At 43.9% G+C, this 20,036-nt stretch overlaps 1 long non-coding RNA gene across 1 annotated transcript in view; it reads left to right on the top strand.

The window, feature by feature from the left end:
• The first annotated feature begins 1,838 nt into the window (after positions 1-1,838).
• Positions 1,839-20,036, top strand: part of LOC125942198 (uncharacterized) — a 32,259-nt gene continuing 14,061 nt past the window's right edge. Inside the window, exons 1-3 of the long non-coding RNA XR_007464891.1 lie at positions 1,839-1,895; positions 3,961-4,126; positions 19,908-20,021. This is a non-coding gene — a long non-coding RNA (uncharacterized LOC125942198). The remainder of the gene's footprint in view (positions 1,896-3,960; positions 4,127-19,907; positions 20,022-20,036) is intronic.

Genomic DNA, 20,036 nt, shown 5'->3' with positions numbered 1-20,036 from the left:
CTCGGCACTTGGCGCGGCACCATCAATGGAACCTTCGCGGCCGCTCGGACTTCGCAACACGAGTAAGTGTCAACTCGCGTTTCCTTTACGCACTCGGCCCACTACCGGAAACCAGTTACGCCGGAAGTGGGCTGCACTTACCTCATACGACACCATGTGGCGCTACGTTCTCGCGACAGTTGATGCGCTACATGTAAACGGCGTCTCATCGCCTTTCCCAAATGCGCTTGGAAATGCGATGCGCTACTGTCGCATTCATGTAAACGGGGCTAATGGAAAGAAAACCAAAACTGCGGCAGTTTCGCTTTCACATGTACATACGTTTCACATGGTAAGAGCGAAGTTGGTTTTTTATTCTATGGTATGAGCATAAGTAACGAGCTGTAGTGAATAGTGGTAAAAGTTCATTCGTTGAAAATATTTCAGCACCTACGCAACCGCGACGTGCTAGAACTATGTGCGGCCAACCGTCGTGGTCAAACCCATTGGCCTTGATTCTTCATCCTACAGGTAAAGGAACCCGTCACAATGACGAGATTTTCTTGCATGGTACCATCAATTCGCATAATTTAAGCTTGTTGCATTTTAGCTCACAGAAATCAAATGTAAAAGACGTAATGTGGAAAACATTCAAGGTAACAAAATCAGGCAAGTAAAGTAATATCGCTTGATTGTTCGGTCGGCGTGTGTTGTGTTTTGTTGCTGGCTGCAGCGAAATTCGTGCGTCCTTCCGTGTTCCAAGGTCTACCGTACCTGTTCATTCGCGTATGATACTCGGGCCTAGGATGCAGTCGACACAGATGAAGTATCACTAAAGCATAAAATCTAGAAATGCGTTCCGTAGCTAGGTTACCGTAACCTCAGCGTCGTCGTTTCTATCCCAGCGCTGCGTTCGACGACATCGTTTATGAACGCGCGTACTCGCGTAGAATTCGTCGGTTCGGGGTTCTCATTTTAATGTGCACCGCGGTCACTGGATTTCGCGTTGTGCTTCGTTGTACACGGTGGTACAACATTTACAGTGTATTGTAAGACAAGCTGCAGGCCCCTAAGTTGTGGAGCAGCCCGACTTTATCTCGTCCCAATCACGTCGTGATGAAAGTGGTTGGAAACGCTCCCTGAATGTGCCTGTCATGCCTATGGCTGGGATCTACCGACGCTATCGGCACTGCGAAGCAGAACAAAGCCCTGCCAGAACGTAGCTGTTCCCAGATTGTATACTAATCGTATATAGTGTAGCCGCGAAACGGGAAATATTTCCTATATATATTCATTGCAGGTTCCTCGGGGTGACCCGCAGCGCACATACAAGACCGTGCCCGAGCGCTTCTCTGTGCGCCGTTCAGCGACCAAAAGCGCCCAGTACGGCTTGTTTACCCTGTTTACCCAAGAGGCTGTGCTCTGGACCGTACGATGGTGTCAAGGTGGACAACAGCGCTGCAAACGGGTACATTTGGCAGGTGAGTGTTATGCTTGATCTCGTGTGACAGCGTGCCAAACTAGTCACAGGCCCCAAATGATACTAGTGCAGCTAGTGTAGTTATAAACACTTGGCTCTACTTACGAACCAACAAGCCCGTACGAAAGCAATAGACGCACAGTGGCGTGTCATGGTCCCTTTGTGCTGTGTCTTGTTCAGCAAGTTGACAGCTGATTTTAACTAGCTAACAAGTGGCTCAGATTTTGATCACTTGTGCATTGTGGCCCGTTACAGATTCCCGAGAACTGCCAAGTTCCGCCAGGTCGGCCGCCCGTTGGATCATTGTACCTGAATACGCTATGTAAACTGTGCTCCCGAGCAGATTCAACAGAACCTGGTGGCATTCGTGCGCCACAGTGCCAGTCTACTACTGCCCTTGCCGGGTGATGAACATTGCAGAGAAGCTGTTTGTGTGGTATGGGAACAATTTCACCTAGCAACTGGGTCTCGTCGGCAATGCAGGGGCACAGAACCATGTTGTGTAGTTGTTCATTTGTCTACTGGCCGTTTCACGTAATTTTAACCAAGCCTTTCAAGAAAGTTGTTTATCTTATGCAACTGCTATCAACGATAGTGTGTTGTTAGGTGTCTTGATTTTCTTAGAGTGCTCTCGAGGTTTTTTTGAAGCGCTGTTATTTAGCTACTCAGCTAAGTTGAAAAAAAGGCAAGCTAAATATTCTTTTAGGGTACAAGCTTAATTGATAAAGTTTCACAGAAGCTAACGTAGCATTCAACAAAGTTTTTTTCAGTTCTCGCCCGATATAATGAAAAGATTTTATGGGCATTCCTTTATGCAATTCGTAAGTTACCGGAGCGGCACTACGTTTATGGCTGTTGCAGGAATTGGCCGGCCGTGATTAGTTGCTGATAAGAAATAGAATCAAGCCAGGAAAGGAGTACCATGTAAACGGTAACCCGAAGCAATCAAATGCAGTGCGTGTTTAAGAGCAGGCTGTACCGTTTTCAAACTTTTCTACATTTTAAAAAGTACCACGTCACTAGGTGCTTGCGCGCACCGCCATTAGTTCCCTCAAACATTCTATCAACAATTGACTGATGCTGCAGGCAGACAACATGTGAATAACGGTAAACATTGGCAGCACACAATTTAGAGAGATATTTGTTCATCTGGCTTCAAAGGACTTTGTAAATTTGCAAATTGATCATTTCTTCTTCTTCCTGGGGTTTTACTGTGCCAAAACCAGTTTTGATTATGAGGCACGCCGTAGTGGAGGGCTCTGGATTAATTTTGACCGCCTGGGGTTCTTTAATGTGCACTACAATGTAAGCACATGGGCGTTTTTGCATTTTGCTTCCATCGAAATGCGGCCGCCGCGGCCGAGATTCGATCCCGCTACCTCATGCTCAGCAGCACAACGCCTTAACTGACTGAGCCACCCCGGCGGGTTGATCATTTCAACAACACCTTGCATCAGAAATGCCACAATTAGCAATAATTGCACGTATGCCCGCAGAGACTAATTGCCGTGTTGTGGTTAGAAATCTGAGTGCTTGGAATACTCAAATGTGAAACGTAAGAAATATTTTCAGAGGTTTGTAGCCACCAGCGAGAACGCTAGGTAAAAAATCCATACACTAACCATCATTCCAATGGCAAAGCGATTGTAGCACCAGTTCCTTCTAGTAAATTAAGTAAGAAGCTCTATCAAAAAAAGGGGGAGGGGATGCCGAGGTTGATTTAGGCACTCTTGTTGTTTCTTCTATTTCTATAAATTCTTGCCAACTTTCGCACTTTCGCACTATCACCTTATTGATTATGTAAGATGTAAAAGGAAGGTAATTAGTTTACTGGTTTAATGTTAGCAAAAAACACAGACAAAATAATATTACCTGCAGGATAAATAATGCCCTTTAACGAAATGTAAGCACCGTTCGCGTTAAGTCCCTGAGTAATTTTTTGTTATTATTTGGCGACATATAGTTGTGACAGCATGGTATAATCTCTGCCACTGTGTTTTGTGGCGTTAACTTGGATTGTAAACAATGTATCGTATACAGCTTTTAATGCTAATAGCTATATTTGCCTCTTTCACCCTTTTTCATGATCGGTGGTCGTACTTTAACCGCCAATGCAAAGGGCTGCAACCGAGTTGTGAGGCGTACTTTCTGCCGAAATCTCACTAGCTCTTTCAGACGCACATGCTGTCATACGATAGCTCATGGCATCTAAAGGTTTAGCCGGGTTTGGTTGCCGTGGTAGATCACTTGAAAATTCACAGCAATTCTCTTCTGCAGCATATAGTGTACTGTATGCTGTCCCGAAATGGGCACTGCCATTGTGTTGAGTTTGTGGTGCTCCGAGGTCCCATTTCAGGTGACCGGTATAGTGTTGCCTCTAGCCGCAAAGCTACCTGCCTTTGTACCATGCGACCGAAATTTTTAGACATTCTTAGACCTTTTCTTGGAAAGAAATGTGTGTTGATTTATGCTGTTTGTTTTCTTTGTATGGTCTGTTTAAGGGGCAGACAAGAATCTCGCCGCACCCCATGTAGTCTTTGCCTGCGAGGACTGCGGTGAACATTTTACCGTGAAGCAGCTGCTGGACAACCACCGACAACTCAAGCACCCACAAATGTGTCAAGGGAAGTACCAATGCACCCACTGCCCTTACTGCAGCAATTACAGGTAAGCAAAAATGTGGCAGGCACTTGATATACCGGGTGTATCAGCGAACACTTTCAAAAGTTTCTATACATTGCCTGTGGCAGATAGCACAATCCTAGTTGATGATCTGGTATACTCGAAGAGGCAGACATTACTTGCATAAAAAATTTAATTGCATAATTGACTAATGAACAAAAACTCATTTAAGTTTTGAAGCACTTTTGTGGTTCAATGCATGATGATGATAAAAATGTATTTATTGTAGGATGGGGCTCAAAGGCCTATTATGTGGAATAGGAAGGGGAGAGGGAAGGAGAAATTAGAGCCGTCCTTGAAGCTGCGTGTCCTTGGCGAAACCCAAGAGCGAGTCCAGAATGGTCCTGTCGGAATCCGCCGATCCAGTTGCTGGCCTAATCCACTCCTCTTAGGATGACACTTGCACCGCCCTCAAGTGGTGGTCCCGCTGCTTAGTGTAGCGCTGGCACTTCCAAAACAAATGGGCTGCGGATGGTCGCCTGGCCACGCCGCAGTCAGGGAACCTATGCGGCTCCTGGGGTGCTTCTTCATCCTCAGAGGCTGTTGAGGGGCCAGGTTCCTGCAACGGAAGGGAGTCAGGAGAGGGGAAAGGAAGACATTTCTCCCGGCGTGGCCGGTACTGCCGCCACCGCACCAGCACATCCGGTGTGAGGACGAAGCCGGAACGGAGCCTACGCAGCAGCACCTGCCCCGACCTGGGAAGACCCATAGGAAGTGGGTTTGGGTCTTGCGGGACACTTGCACGGAGTTCCCTCCTGCGTCTGTTGGCTGCTACTCTCAGAGCTCTGTCTGGGTCATACAGTGGTCCTCTTGTCATGCTAGTTGTGCTGGTGCTGATGGTCTCTGAAGGATCCCGGGAGATGACGTGGTGGGAAAGAAGGGCGCGCACTGCCTCATGGGCTCTCTCATTTGCCTCGATGCCCTGGTGACCAGGGATCCAATGAAGTGTTGCAGTGACCCCGTGGACCTCTGCAAGCCTGAAGGCCTGCTTGACCAGAAGAACTTCTGATGAGGCTGTGTGGCGAGACTTGCAAGCATGCAGCGCATATTGGGAGTCTGTTTATATATCGATGTGTTTTGCATGCGTGTTGCTGGAGACCTGGTCTACTGCCCAGCCTATCACCCGGAGTTCAAGTTCCATTGGGTCATCGGCATCAGCTGTTATGAATGTAGAATGTGTCGCACAAGAACCGACTACGTGGTAGGCGACCTCTCCCTCACTGGTGGGTGGGTCGAAAGCTGCGTCAGTGTACACTTGTTCTTGGCTTGGTGGTGCATCTGCCAGACTCTGCGCATGTCACGCAGCAAATGCTGCCCGACGGTGCGCATGTAGTGCGCCCATGTTTCGGGGCGTTGGTGTAGTGGTGACGATAGCAATGTCATCCCAAGGTGGAATTTCCGATGGCAGTTGGGGTAAAGTTGATATGTCCTTTCCCATGTTGGCCAGTAGTGCCCTGCCTTGTCTGGTGTGCTTGAGGCGCTCCTCGTGGCCTGCCTTTGATGCTTCGATGGTTGCGCGGAGGGTAGGCAACTTCGCATATTGATGCAGCTCCTCGACATGTGTGTGCTTCGCGAGCCCTGTGATGATGCAGAGAGCTGCTCTGTGGAGTACCGCTAGCTGTGTCCAGTGCCGAGCAAGAAGGTCATAACAGCGTGCTCCCTATATCATTCGGGTTGTCAGCAAAGCACTCACAAGTTTTCGGCATACATCAGTACCAACACCACCCACGTGGAAGCAGATCCGTCTTATGAGGTGCATAGCCTTGTGCCACGTCCGGCGAAGGTCAGCGAGCCACGCATCCGCTGTGCCTGTGTGGTCAGTAGGTATCCTGAGAATGCACACTGGTTTTTCCGATCGCTGCAGTGTTTCGCCTCCGAGAGTGAGTGTGAGGGCAGCTTCATCTTGCGCTGAGCCTCGGATCACTACGTACGTTGTCTTCTCTGGAGATGGCCGCATACCAGTTTGTGGCAGGTAGTGGTCAATAACATCAAGTGCTGCCTACAGGGTCTCTTCCTGATTGTGAATCGGTCATGACGCAGTCCATAACGTGATGTCATCTGCGTAAAATTAATGCATAAAACGACGTTTTGTTAAGAAAGTAACTGGAACACCATGCATTTCACTAAGTTCGGGAAGTAATATCTCGAAACTGGTGCCATCCTGAGAATTTATTCCAAGTGGATCTGCCTTGCGAACTCCATGGCTAGCATTTGTAACTTGCAATATGCGCAATAAGATAATTAGGTAAACTTGATTAGTGATTTTTGTTAATTAGTCGATTATGCATTTCAACTTTTTTTTGCAAGTAGTGTCCACCTCTGAGTTGCCCAGGTCATGAACTAGAATTGTGCTATGTGCCACAGGCAACCTTTAAACATTTTTTTAAATGTTCACTGAAACACCGTGTATCTTGCAGTGTTTCTTGTTGGGTGTCCGTGCGGTTATTCGCTGGCTGATCAAAAATATGTATTCTTTTGTTAGCACTAGTATGTTTAGCATGCACAATTGTCATGCAATTGGGTTGTAGGCACAATTTATGGAATATTCCGGCATATGACGCAAATAAATACGCTTTTCACGGGTAGAATTAGTTCGGAAATGTAAGCAGCATGCACAGTTATTGCAGCCTACACCAGAGTGAGGTTGAAGAATGCTGATAGTGTAGCCTGAACATGAACACTATTGCTCCAGCAAAGTATATGCGATATTTGAACACTAGCTTTCTGAGCATTCCATCCCTATTGAAAAAATGTGAACGAGAATTTACGAGAAATAGTTGTAAGCGATTATTGCTCCGTAGACTGTGTGAGAACTCATTCAGTCTACGAGAACTTGTATGCAGCAATAATCGCGTACATTTCTCGTACACGTGTGTACGAGATCGCGTTCTTGTCACTGAACGAGTTTGTTTCTATGAGCTGAGTCCGTACAGGATGACGAGCTTGTACAACCTGCAAGAGTATGCGCCCTGAAAAGGATAGGCACCTCATATTTATATTTAGTATAATAATGCAAATAGAATTCTTGTAAGTGTACTACATGCACGAACACTTGTGCAGACCTTACTGCAGTGTTGTGTTGCTGTAATGGTTTGTTCAGAAATCTACAGTAAAGAGTTATGTTGAGGTAAAGAAAATGTCAGGTGAGGTAATGGCTTGTACTTGTTAATGAACACGTACACTTTACGCAGGTTCTTCAGCATACCTAATCAAGCTTACATTAATAGTGAAGTCCTCTGATTTTAAGCAAGAACTTGTGATACATCTCACAAGTGTTGTTTATTAGACTTTGTAATGGTACTTCAATACACCCGGTCTGTTGACAGAAGACCACTGGAATGTGTTGCTTGAGTGACAGCTTCCAGTGCACCTGAAAAAGTAAAGAAAAGGCAACAGTTTTTTTTTCACAGATGCAATACTTTGACACATAGGCAAAAGCATTTTGGATTACATTCACACAGGTAAGAATGCTTCAGCATTCAGAACATGAGGTACCCAACAAAATTTATTAAAATGAGATGGTTTTCTGCAATGGGGCTTACGACTCCGAATGAAACATGCATTAGTGTAGTAGAATAATGTGTCACGTTAGCAGATCACTGAAACAAGTGTTATCACAGTAAACAAAAGACACTATTTGAGTAACAATAATTACTAGTATTGAAGCAACATAAGTAACATCCATAAAATCTACTTTAGAAAGCAGCATCAACACGTCAAGCTAACTAAATTACTTGGAAACTGCCATTCTGCCAGCAAAGTAAAAATTGTGGTTGCGTAATGGCTTTGGCATTGCACTGCTAAGCCGAATGGCGCAGGATAAAATCCCAGGCACAACGGGCACATTTCAATGGCAGCAAAGTGCAAAAACACCCCCCCCCCCCAGGTGCATTGGGCATATGTTAAAGAACCCCGGGTGTTCAAACTTAATCCAGAGTTCCCCACTACAGCATCCCTCATAATCATATTGTGCTTAAGGAGTTGGTGTTAGGCAAGTTGTTGTTTGCTGAACGACATATTGTAGCGCAAAGGCACAAATACACAGAAAATACACAGATACACGTCACAGGCGCTACTAACAACTTTATTTGAAACACTGTGAGATACAGTATATATATTCTTTCCAACGCGCAGGCGCACCAGCCACTTCGGGCAGACCACAGAGGGCGAGTATCAGGGCTAACACAATCATTTGAAGCATGCTCCATCATTCGATCATTGATGCAGCGGCCAGTTTGTCTGACATAGGACTTTCCACAAGACAGTGGGATTTCATAAACCACTCTGGGGCTGCATCGCCCGTAAGGTGTTACGTGTTGTACTTGGCAGCCCACCTTAGATCTGCCCATTATGTGGGGACACAGTTGGGCCAGCCTATTGGGAACAGAGAACACTACAAAAGCGGGCACACCGGCAAGTGAGGCCAGAGCCAGTGAGCGGAGTGGCCCAATAGGCTCGCCTAACTGTGTCCCCGCATAATGGGCAGATCTAAAGAAGGCTGCCAAGTACAACATGTAACACCTTACGGGCGATGCGGCCCCGGAGTCGTTTATGAAATCCCACTGTCTTGTGGAAAGTCCTATGTAGGACAAACTGGCCGCGGCATCATGATCGAATGAGGGAGCATGCTAACAACATTACAGACTTGAATGCGCATCTGTCAGTGCGCTGTAAAACCTGCCCTTGTCGTGCGAGATTTCATGATGTGAAGATCCTGGGCAGAAGTAAAGATAAAATCGCATGTGAGCTGTTGGACGCATTTTACATAAAAGAAAAAAGTTAGTTATGTAAGGTTTTAGTGCTTGTGTAAATCAGACCTCTGTTGTTTTGTGCGACGCAGAACTTCCTTTCTTTAGATCACCAAAATGATTGTGTTAGCCCTGATAATCGCCCTCTGTAGTCTGCCTGAAGCGGCTGGTGCGCCTGCGCGTTTGTAACAGTATATATACAGTATCTCACTGAGTTTCGAATAAAGTTGTTAGTAGCGCCTGTGACGTGCTTCTGTGTATCATCTGTGTATTTGTGCCTTGGCACTACAATATGTCGTTCATCAATAATATTGTGGCTTTGACAGATAAAACCCCAAAATTTTATTTAAAGCGAATAGTATTTCATAAGGCCAAATGCTTATATAGAATCATCTGACAGAAGCTACATTTAACAAAATTTCATACTTTCTAAAACAATAAACTTTCAGGTGTTTTGAGCAAAAATCTACCTATGCCAAAATTATTGCCAATAATTTTATATGGCCCATTCTGCCTTAGTTTCTTTTTAACCAAAATTATATATGCAGTGCAAGTGCTCATCACACCAAAAAAAATTGGCACCATTCCTTAAAGTCCATGGTATTGTTTCAAATGACAGCACAAGTTTGCTTTGTGATTGTTATCCAATAAAATGACTGTCAGACTTCTTGAAATCACGGACTCCTGGACAGGATAACTAGTCACATTGGGCACTCTTTTATCAGTCTTTGTGCACAAAATCAAGCAGATAAAGACATTAACCTGAGTCTGCAGCTGTTAATGCATTCGGTGTGATAATGATAATTTTGTGGTCATGGACCCAAGCCAAGCCAAAAATCTCCTGTTCTGGAGCCGAGACAGGTTCCTGGATTACACAATGGAAGGTAAGCTTGGGGGCCTTTCTCGTGCTTCAGAAAGAGCTTACTGCTGGCACCTTCCATGATGCAGGTTACTGTCATCATTGTTGGATGAAGTGCCAGTGTTTAAGTTCATTCTTTTGCACAGAATGGCAGTTTCAGGTTTAGTGTGCTTGTAGGAAGACAAGCACAAGATAACTTCGTGGTTTGAACAGGCTGTTTTGGTTATAATACGTCAAGCTTTCTTGCAACTGCCCATAGTCTGTCCATTAGTCTCGCTGTGAAGTTGACATTTAGCTGTATGTCCCGGAAGACCCGAATAATGGTCTGCTCTAGTTCACACCTTGAGAAGAATGCTCTAGTTTCCAAGCTCTTGATTTTCTGTCAGCATTCTTGAACTCTTGCTGCCAGTAATTTCTTCCCAGCTGGCCGAATTATCTTGAGGCCCCACGCTGACACTACCGATGCTTTCAAGTGTAGACTTTTCAGGATAAGGTTCTGTGCTTTTCAAGTCTGTTTGCAGGAAAGGTGGCACTTACAGATTTCTATTCTGGGTGCGAGTGAGACAAACCACTAAGTCTTGGTTACAATGTTTTGTCTATAAGTTCTGTAGAAGGTATTGTCAAGGGTTCGGCGAAAATTCATTCAGCCAGGTAATATGATTATGAAGTTGTGGTGAATAACCAAGTGCTATCATTGTGTGAGCGACGATACAATTTTTCGTCAAATGTTTTAACTCCTACAGGACTACACACAAGATGTAACCAAGACTTGCCGGTTCATTTCACTCACGTCTTGAATAGCCACCTGTAAGTGCCACCTTTTCTTAAACCACACTTGCAAAGCCAGGATTCTTATCCTGAAAAGTCTTCAGTAGAAGACAATCAATAGCATCAGCGTGGGGCCTCAAGATAATTCAGCAAGCCGAGAAGAAATTGCTGACAGTACAAGTAAAAGTACCCAACTGAAAATGAAGGGCTTGGAAGCCAATGGATTCTTCGCAAAGTGCCAACTACAGGGTCATTGTTCATGAGTTCCTGGATGCGTAACTCCGTGCCAACTTCATGCCGACGCTAAGGAAACACCAGGGCAAGTAGTTGCAAGAAAAGAAATTTGGTGCTCTAAGAAAAAAGCACCTACTCAATCCATGGAAGTTATGTTAAACTTGTCTTCTTACAACTACACTGAACCTAAATATGCTGTTTTGGGCAAGGGAACAAACATCAACACTGGTGCCTTGCCTGACTCTGTGAGAGTCACCTGTGCCGTGAATGGTGCCATCAGTGCACTTTCTTCCAAGATGAGGCCCGCACCTGCACTATCAGTGTGCTGTACAAATGACACAAGCACATCACATCCCAGAAGCTTGTCTGCCTAGCAAAGAAGCTGTATGGGGTTCCAATTCCTACAATTTCCTACAATTTTCCTACAATTCTTTCTAGGCATAGAACAAGCTTGCTTTGCTGTGTAGGCGTGTACATAATGAAGAGGCATGCACCACTACCAGAGAAAAAAAGCGTGCAAAAAAGTATGTAGAGTACAAGGTGTAGTTGTAGATGAAATACTACATCGTGCTGCAGACGCTACATCAGCAGAACAGGCCAATGTACAAATGACCGGCAACTTGATGCGCAGTCCATTTGGCAGTCACCTGGTAGTGCACTGCTCACTTGCACCATTTCGTTTGAAATCTGTGCAACTGTTGCAATATATAAGGACCATAGGGCTGGAGAGATTTGTGAGGCTTTCCTTATATATGTGACAGGGACCCTGTGAATTGCCTCCCCATCCAGAAGATTATTAGATAGTGAGACTGCTTATTTATTATTGAAAACAAGTCTCATGCTAACCAAAGCATGCGCCCTTTTCGCAGTTTGATCTGTTGTGTTCTTTTCACCTCTCGCTTTATATTGCTGTGCAAGCAGTAAAATTGGATGGTTGTTAGTAGTTTTCTATCCTGTCACCTCCTTGCCTTTCCTATTTTGTGCTAAGTAAGGCTTTTTCTCGGTGAAAGAGTGATAGTTTAATGCATAAACCAGCTCCATGGCAGTTTCCAATTAAGGAGTGTAAGCATTTGCTGAAAATAGGTCCACGAAGAACATTGCAAAAAGAGCACTTTAAAAAAAAGAACACGAGTGTATCTATCACCAAGGCCTGCCCTTGGGTCTTCTATCTTAACACATTTTTTAAAACTCAAGCTCACAACTGATATCCAGGTGCAAGCTCTCCATATCATATTACATTGTCAATGATGAAGCAAAGCACACTGGTGCCTGGATGATGTAAGACCAACTCAGGTGTGTAGATCGGCACTGATCAGCAACACGGCAGTCTGCTTACACTTTCTCTGCAGGCCCAGCCACACCTGCAATTAAACAAGTGGGCTTAGTGTCACGTGAGTATAATATAAAATGTGACACTGTGAACAAAGCAATCCTTGTTTGGTATACATATGAAAAAAAATGCAGATATTCTCCCTAGAGCAAGCTTCACTTTGAGTAACAAATCTTGCACTATAAGAAAAATGTGATGCAAGAAAATTAATCGAAGGTCCCTTTTTTGCCTCTCTACTCCTCCTTGTGTATAGATGGCAGTCAGGTTAAGTAAACTACGCCAGACAGCCACATAGCGTAAGCAAAGGTGGTCACTTGGTGGGCCAATTATGATACCATAGCACGATATCCCTCCTTACAGTCGTTTTAATGTGTTTTGTAATGCTGGCCATCCTGCTAGCACTGCAATGTTAAAGCACCCATAAGCCTAGCAGCATTACCCCATAGGGCGAACCAATAAGTGTCCCCAGCAGCACAACTCAGCATGTCTACCAGGAGGCTTTCATTACACTTTGACAACTACCCTCCTATGGCTTGAATCCAATTTTTGACAACAGAAGACAACCTTTAAGCATCTGCACAAGGGCACTTCAAAAAATACAATAGCTACCTACCTTATTCCACCTTTAAAATAATATTGGCAAGTTCAGTACCATGTTTGAGTTTGAATTTATTTAACCACATGGCAGGTACATAAAAGTACACGTAGACGTGGTTGGGTGTGATGGGAAAAAAACTGCGATTCACAGCTTGACTGGCCCCATCACCCGGTAAACAAAACAAAATTACAGGCAGCGGAGAGTGACAACACAAAAACACGCATGTGGCCTGTCACAGCAAAGCGTAAAATAAAACTGAAATACATAAAGAACATTCAAAAACAAAGCAATAGATAAATAAATGACACTAATTAGCCATCACAAAAAATGACCTAATATTCATGAATAGCACAATCAGCACATCCTACGTAATATATCAGTTTTAGACAAGATACGTAAACTTTCAATTGTTAACTTCCACTTGTTCAGTACACTCGGAAGACAGCAATGTAATGTTTGGAGTCCGTAATTAGTGCGAGGACATGGTACGTACCAACTCTCTGTATGTCGAGTAACGTGACTGGCAGGATTTGGTTGCAAATCGGCCACAGTACGTAAGAGGGTACTTCCTCGGCGTATTTCTGATTTAAATGTTGACAAAAGCTGGTATTTGTAATAACTGTTTACTCTTAAAATTCTATACTTTAGAAATAAAGAAGCGGTGTGTGCGTTATGTGATACACCTTCAATGCACCGTAGGGCCTTTTTTTGTAACACTACCAGATTATTTAATGATGCTTTAGAGCCTGTGGCCCAGACCAGATGACAATAATATAAATGTGAAGAAAAAAATGTCACAGTTTCGCCCTAAGGGCGAAGCAATGAATGCGATAGCAACACAGCAATGTCATACGAAGTAAGGTGAGCGGCTTTCGTAGCAATATGAATTGTAGTAAACATGAGCTGATTAAGTAAGCAGGTGTGCTGCGGCGTAAGTAGACTGACATGAAGAGAGACTCGATGACCACGAGAAGGCGCGTGTGAAACGGTGGTGTTGATGAGAAGCGCTTCCCGTGGGCAGCGCGTGCGAAGGGACACACCTGTAGCGCTGCACTGCCGATCCGGGCAGCATTGCATGTGTAGCGTGCGTTGGAAAATGTGGCCCGACTATAACTAACTGAATGAACAAGCGTGGCGTGAGCACGCACAAACAAACATGAATAGATCACACTGGATGACTGCAGACGACTGTCAAAACGCTGGCAGCAAGCGCATACGCCGCAGCGGCGAAGGTACGTGCGGTCTATCACTTCAACGGAAACTGAGCGGCGAATGCACGGCGCAGAAAAGTCAAAGCCGTGGGGAGATAAGAGACGGTGCGAGCGAGCGACGAGCGCGGTTGTTGGCAGAGTAGAAGTGTGCCCCCCCCCCCGCTCCCTCCGGCGCTGGCTTCCCGCTTCCTTGCTTGCGCGTGGGAGATTGAGTGTGTTCGCTCTCCGTGATAGTGCGCGTCCCCGCACGCTTCCGCTCGGGCATACGGCGCGCGGCGAAGATTTTATCTATAGGGAACCTCACGGCGACGGCAGAAATTCCGTTGTGTCCATATAATTGCTATCGCAATAAAAAAGCATTATATAATAATAGTTCTTGTTTTACAGGTAGTATATTTTGACACCGACGCAACACGCCTACAACTCTTTTATGGCTTATGTGTTCAGTATGGTAATTCCAAGCCACATGTTATTGAAAGAGAACACCAAGAGTTTTAACTGTTTGGGAAAATTCAATTTCGTTATTAGTAAGGGTTAGCTTGAGAGACGTTTCGTAAAATTTAGATTTCGCACGGAATAATACAGCCTTGGTTTTAGCAATTAATGTGTAGTGAATTTGGCACAGTCCATGCTTGTATTTTATTTAGAACTTCATTAGCAGACAAAATGAGGTCATCAGCCATTTCACCAGAAAAAAATAGACTTGTATCATCCGCATAGATTACATAATCTACAGAGCTGTCAATTTGTACAATATCATTAATAAAAATATTAAATAACAGAGGTCCCAATATGCTGCCTTGGGGTACCCCATTGCTAACTTTCAGGGATGATGACAGCTCTCGGTTGATTGATACGCACTGTTGGCGATTTGACAAATAGCTTTTTATTAGAGTTAAAATGACACCGCGAATGCCATAACAATGGAGTTTTTCTAACATTGTAGCATGATTTATCCTGTTGAAAGCCTTAGAGAAATCAAGGAATATTCCTAAGGTAAGTTTTTTTGCTTCCATATTTTTTAGAATCAATTCCTTTTGGTAAAGTAAGGCACTTTCGGTTGACAGGCCTGACTGAAAACCAAATTGTGACGACGTAATAACGTTATGTTTATTGAAGAATTCAGACAGTCGAATGAAAATGAGTTTTTCAAACCCCTTTGAAAAAACTGGCAAAATCGAAATTGGTCTATAGTTACCTAAATTGCTTTTATCTCCGCCTTTATATATAACCGTTACTTTAGCAGTTTTCATTCTCTGGGGAAACACTCCTGTGGTAAACGCCAGATTATAAATGTGTACTAAGCAAGCACATATGAGATCCAAAATAAATATTATTGGTTCTAATTTTAAGCCATCTATGTCCTCGCTTTTACTCATTTTGAAATTCCAAAAAACACTGGTGACCTCTTTCTTGCACATCTGTGGGATTAGTAAACAAAGAACCAGTTAGAGCGGGAGGCAAATAAGCTAATGAATCGCAATTATGAGTACTGTCAACTAAAGAGGTAAAATACTCATTGAACTTGTTTGCTAACACTGTACCCTTGCATGTTTCATTGTTGAATGACAACTCACTAATATCGTTGGTCACTTGTTTAGTAGATATGATAGAATTTAGTTTATTTCATAATTGCTTGGAATCGGTGACACCATCAAACATCATGAAGTAGTAGTTTCGTTTAGCTTGTTTTTGTATTTTAGTGAGTTTATTCCTTTATGCCTTAAAAGCTTTAAATTTATCTGGATCTTGCATCCTCAGAAACTCTCGATATAACCTATTTTTTTCTTTTATCATATTAAGTATTCCTGAAGAAATCCAAGGTTTCCGCGCCCGTGTTGGTCTCTTTAAAGCTTTATAAGTAAAATATTTCCTATACACAGAACATAGAGTATCAATAAAGCAATCATAAGCGAGATCAGCTGAAGAACAAGATAGAACACCATTCCAGTTTAGTGCGGTAATTTCCTCTCTGAAAGAAGATAGCGTTCGTGGATTTATTTGTTGAAAATAAGTGACAGGAAGCATTTGACTCCTTTCATTAGTTATCTTACCTAGGACTAGATATATGGGCAAATGATCACTTATTGGGGCATCAAAGATGCCTGCCTGTATGGAACTATTTGTACTATTCGTAATGAAGAGGTCTAGTAAAGTAGAACTGGTATTGGTCATACGCGTTGGGATGGTGATTACGTTTCTTAAGCAAAAGGAAGCAAGAAGGTCTGTAAATCTCGCCTGTTTAGGCGTATTGCTCAACATATCTATGTTAAGGTCTCCTCCCAGTACTACTGTGTAATTAAGCTCATTGACAACAGAAAACAAAATTTTCCAGATATTGAATAAATGAATCGATATTGCCATCAGGTGGCCTGTATATTACTACAAACATATAGTTCTGATACTTTAAGGTTAACGCCTCAATGTCCTCCGTGCACAGAGACAAATCTTCATCATACTCTTACAAAAAACCAGTCTACACCACCACCAATTCTTGATTTTCTATTTTGGAATACAACATTATATCCGTCAATACAAAACACGTCTGTATCATTACGGTACCAAGTTTCAGTCATCATAATAACGGTGAATAAGAAGTTGAACTCATCAAGAAATAAGAGAAAGTTTTCTTCTTTTGAGCGAGCTGATTGCATATTCATATGAAGAAATGTGAGCGGCTGCATGTGGTGGCCGCTTACATACGAGTTCAATTCAGAAGCACTGGAATGTATCTCCATTGTTCTCTACAAAAAAAATAAGGCTGTAATTAGGCTAGACGACTTTAGCCAGATCAGCATCAGAAGTCACATATAAAAGGGTAGAACCAATGTGAAGAACCAATCAAATTGTTCTGGAATTAAGTAAGCATCCCCTTTTCATACATGCAAATACAGTAGAACCTCGCTGTTACGTTCCCGAGTGCTGCGTTTTCCCGGCTGTTACGTCGTTTCCGGCCAGTCCCAGCACAGCTCCCTAGAACCCAATGCATTGGTAACCCTGCTGTTACATCGCAACTGTGGAAGCATTCCCGCATCATACGTTGTGAACTGCCACCCTGCGCCGGCCTGAGCGGTCATTTTGACTTTTCATGCCACTGGGCTTGGTTGCTTGACGGTGGCATTGGCCGCCCAAAGTGCCGGGGGCAACACTTATGAGATATTTTTGGTTTCCGCTAGTAAAAGTATGGCCCTTGAGATCCATATTTGCTATCTAAAGATGGTGTCTATGACGCGTTGCGGCCATAAAATTGGTTTTCGCTCATAGATGTTCCGTATAAAGTCCAAGGGCAATAACGCCATCGCCGCGTGCCGTATGCTGTATGTGCGAGTGCAAGCGTGCGAGAGGAGCCGACGACCGTGTCAAAATCACGCGTGCGAAAGAAAGAAAAGCAGGGAGGAAGCGCGCGCCTTCTTCCGTTGTGCTCGAGGCACCGGTGAGGGACCGAGGGGGAGGAATAGCGGGAAGCGTTGTGCCCACTGTAGTTGTCGTCTGGAATTAACTGCACAGTGGCGCACGGTCGCGCGAGCCATATCTTGAAAGCGATCTACGTTGGGGCAGAGTCTATGCAGTGTAGGTGGATCGGCGGCTCGTAACTTTGTGTGTGCTGTGTGTTCTCAGCGCTCGGTTTGCGTTAAAGCAATAGACAACAGCACCAGACAACAGCAGCAGCGGCGCCTAAATTCCTCACGCCAGCGTTTGACAGCACGTGTCCGCTCTCATCGAGTGTGATGTGTTCATGTTGACCTGTGGGCGCTGACACCATGCTTGTTAATATTGTTAATAAGCGATTGTTTACAAGTTTATACGGACGATAAAACTACTACTCTTACTTTGTATAGCTGTGTACTAAATGGCTATCGCAATCGATACTTCGGCTGTCGGGCGAAACTACAACTTTTTTTTACATGGAAAAATTAAAATAATATTGTGTGCAGTTCAACACTACTCCCATTTCTCAATTTTTTCTGTTTCCCGGGTCTTGCATTTCCCGGCTCTTAGGTTTTTTTTACGGTCCCGTGAAAAACATATCAGCGGAGTTCTACTGTATCAGCAACACTACTACTGACATATGGGCATTTTGTAGACAAAAACACCCAAGCGCAAGAGCTGAAGCTTGGGCAAGTTGGTAACAGTTCAATATGATGGTGTTCATAGCGCACACATGCCAAAAGAATAAGCGAAAGACAGACAGTGAAAAAGAACTGTCCTCTTTCGCACTCTGTGTGTCCCTTAGCTCCTTGGAATGTGTGTGCTGTGAATGCCACCATCTGCTTGTCCCTTATCTCCTTATTAAGTGTGCACTGTGAATAGCATGGAAAGGAACATAGAGACCAGATAATGCTACAATAGATAAACAAAAGGAAACATGCTCTCCGATGCAGCACATCTTTAAGCAACTTAATTTTCAACCAACATCCTAAGCCTGCCGCACTTAAAGAAGCTCATTTGGCAACAGCCACAGCAAGTCATCATTATCATCATCAGCCCATATTTATATCCACTGCAGGACAAAGGCTTCTCCCTGTGATCTCCAATTACCCCTGTCTTGTGCTATCTGATTCCAACTTGGGCCTGCAAATTTCCTAACTTCATCACCCCACCTAGTTTTTCGCGGTCCTCGACTGCGTTTCCCTTCTGTTGGCACCCATTGTGTAGCTCTAATGATCCATCGGTTATCTACTATATGCATACATGGCCTGCCCAGCTCCATTTTTTTCTCTTAATGTCAGCTATAATATTGGCTATCCCCGTTTCCTCTCTGATCCACACCGCTCTCTTCCTGTCTCTTAGTGTTAGGCCTAACATTTTTTCGTTTTATCGCGCTTTGTGGGGTCCTTAACTTGTTCTCGAGCTTCTTTGTTAACCTCCAAGTTTCTGCCCAATATGTTAGCGCTGTTAGCACAGACTCTACAGCAAGTAGCCATCTTTGACAGCAGGTTGTGTGTCAGACAGATCATAGCGGACACTTTGGCATATCTCCTTAGAAGTATGGTGCTATTTGTTGTAATTTAGTGTACTCATTCCTGCCTTTATTCATTTTAGTATTTTTGTGCAAAGGATAATATGTTTGTTTAGAGACAGAGTAATCGCGCAAGGAAGAGACATGGCTGGAGGCGAAAGACACACAAGCCTGCTTTTTCTGTACCTAGATGTTGCCCAGTTACTCTGTTGTAATCTGTATACCACCAAGGTCAAGTTTCTCATCAGCTACATTTACTAATTCTCGGTTATTACAATTTCGTTGACACAAGATTAAAAGGACAGGTGCACACAGGAAAATGGCGACGTGAAATGATAAGAGTGGTAGAACAAGGAACATCATTGGAGCCAATGTTTCGACAAGAAGAAAGAGAGAAGTCCTCAAGTCGAAACATTGGCTCCAGGGATATTCTTTGTTCTACCACTGTTTACCGTTAAAGGGAAACGTTATTGCTTTTGCTGCAGTATTATGCATTGTGGAATAAAATTAGCAGGGTGAAATGTCAAAAATGTGAAAGTTGTCAGGTATTCTAATGCTAGAGCAAGAAATGGGCAGAAAAACAAGGATAAGATTTTGAAAAGCACGTTATTTTTCACTAACCAGTTGGCCAGCTTCATTGTCAGCTTGCACTTTGTTTCTTTAACAACCATGGAAATTCGTTAATTGGATTAGCTTGGTGATTTACGTCTCAAGAGATGTTGAACTTGGATTTATGCATCTTAAAATTAATGCAGACTAAGCAAATATACAGTGACATTTTAAGAAGGTAGGCTTACAGTTGACTAGCAGATGACTTGATGGCATGAGCTCAGGTTCCAACCGAGCATCCATGCACAGCTCGGTTGCACTTTCTTTCCATCTTCGCTTGCATTTGCATAAACATAATGCGGTTTTATTTTTGACGGTGTTCTAGTGTTGTAGGCCCTATACGTTTACATTTATTTGTATTGCTGGCCATGTTACGCAGACAACTGCTGCATTTTTCTTGTGAATTTTGGCATGGTAGAACTAAACACACTTGTGCAACTTTGTTGCAGGTACAGCCTGGAGGCTCCTGCAGTTGCCTCCCACCACCACCGCGTCCTGACTGCGTCCACTGGACAGTTGGCAGCCTTAGTGACAAAGCCAAGCAGGCCGACAGCAACATGCAGGTAAATACATGTAAT

Source organism: Dermacentor silvarum, chromosome 1 (assembly GCF_013339745.2).
Source record: "Dermacentor silvarum isolate Dsil-2018 chromosome 1, BIME_Dsil_1.4, whole genome shotgun sequence".
Classification (NCBI taxonomy): Eukaryota; Metazoa; Arthropoda; class Arachnida; order Ixodida; family Ixodidae; genus Dermacentor; species Dermacentor silvarum.
This window is presented reverse-complemented; position numbering and strand designations above follow the sequence as displayed.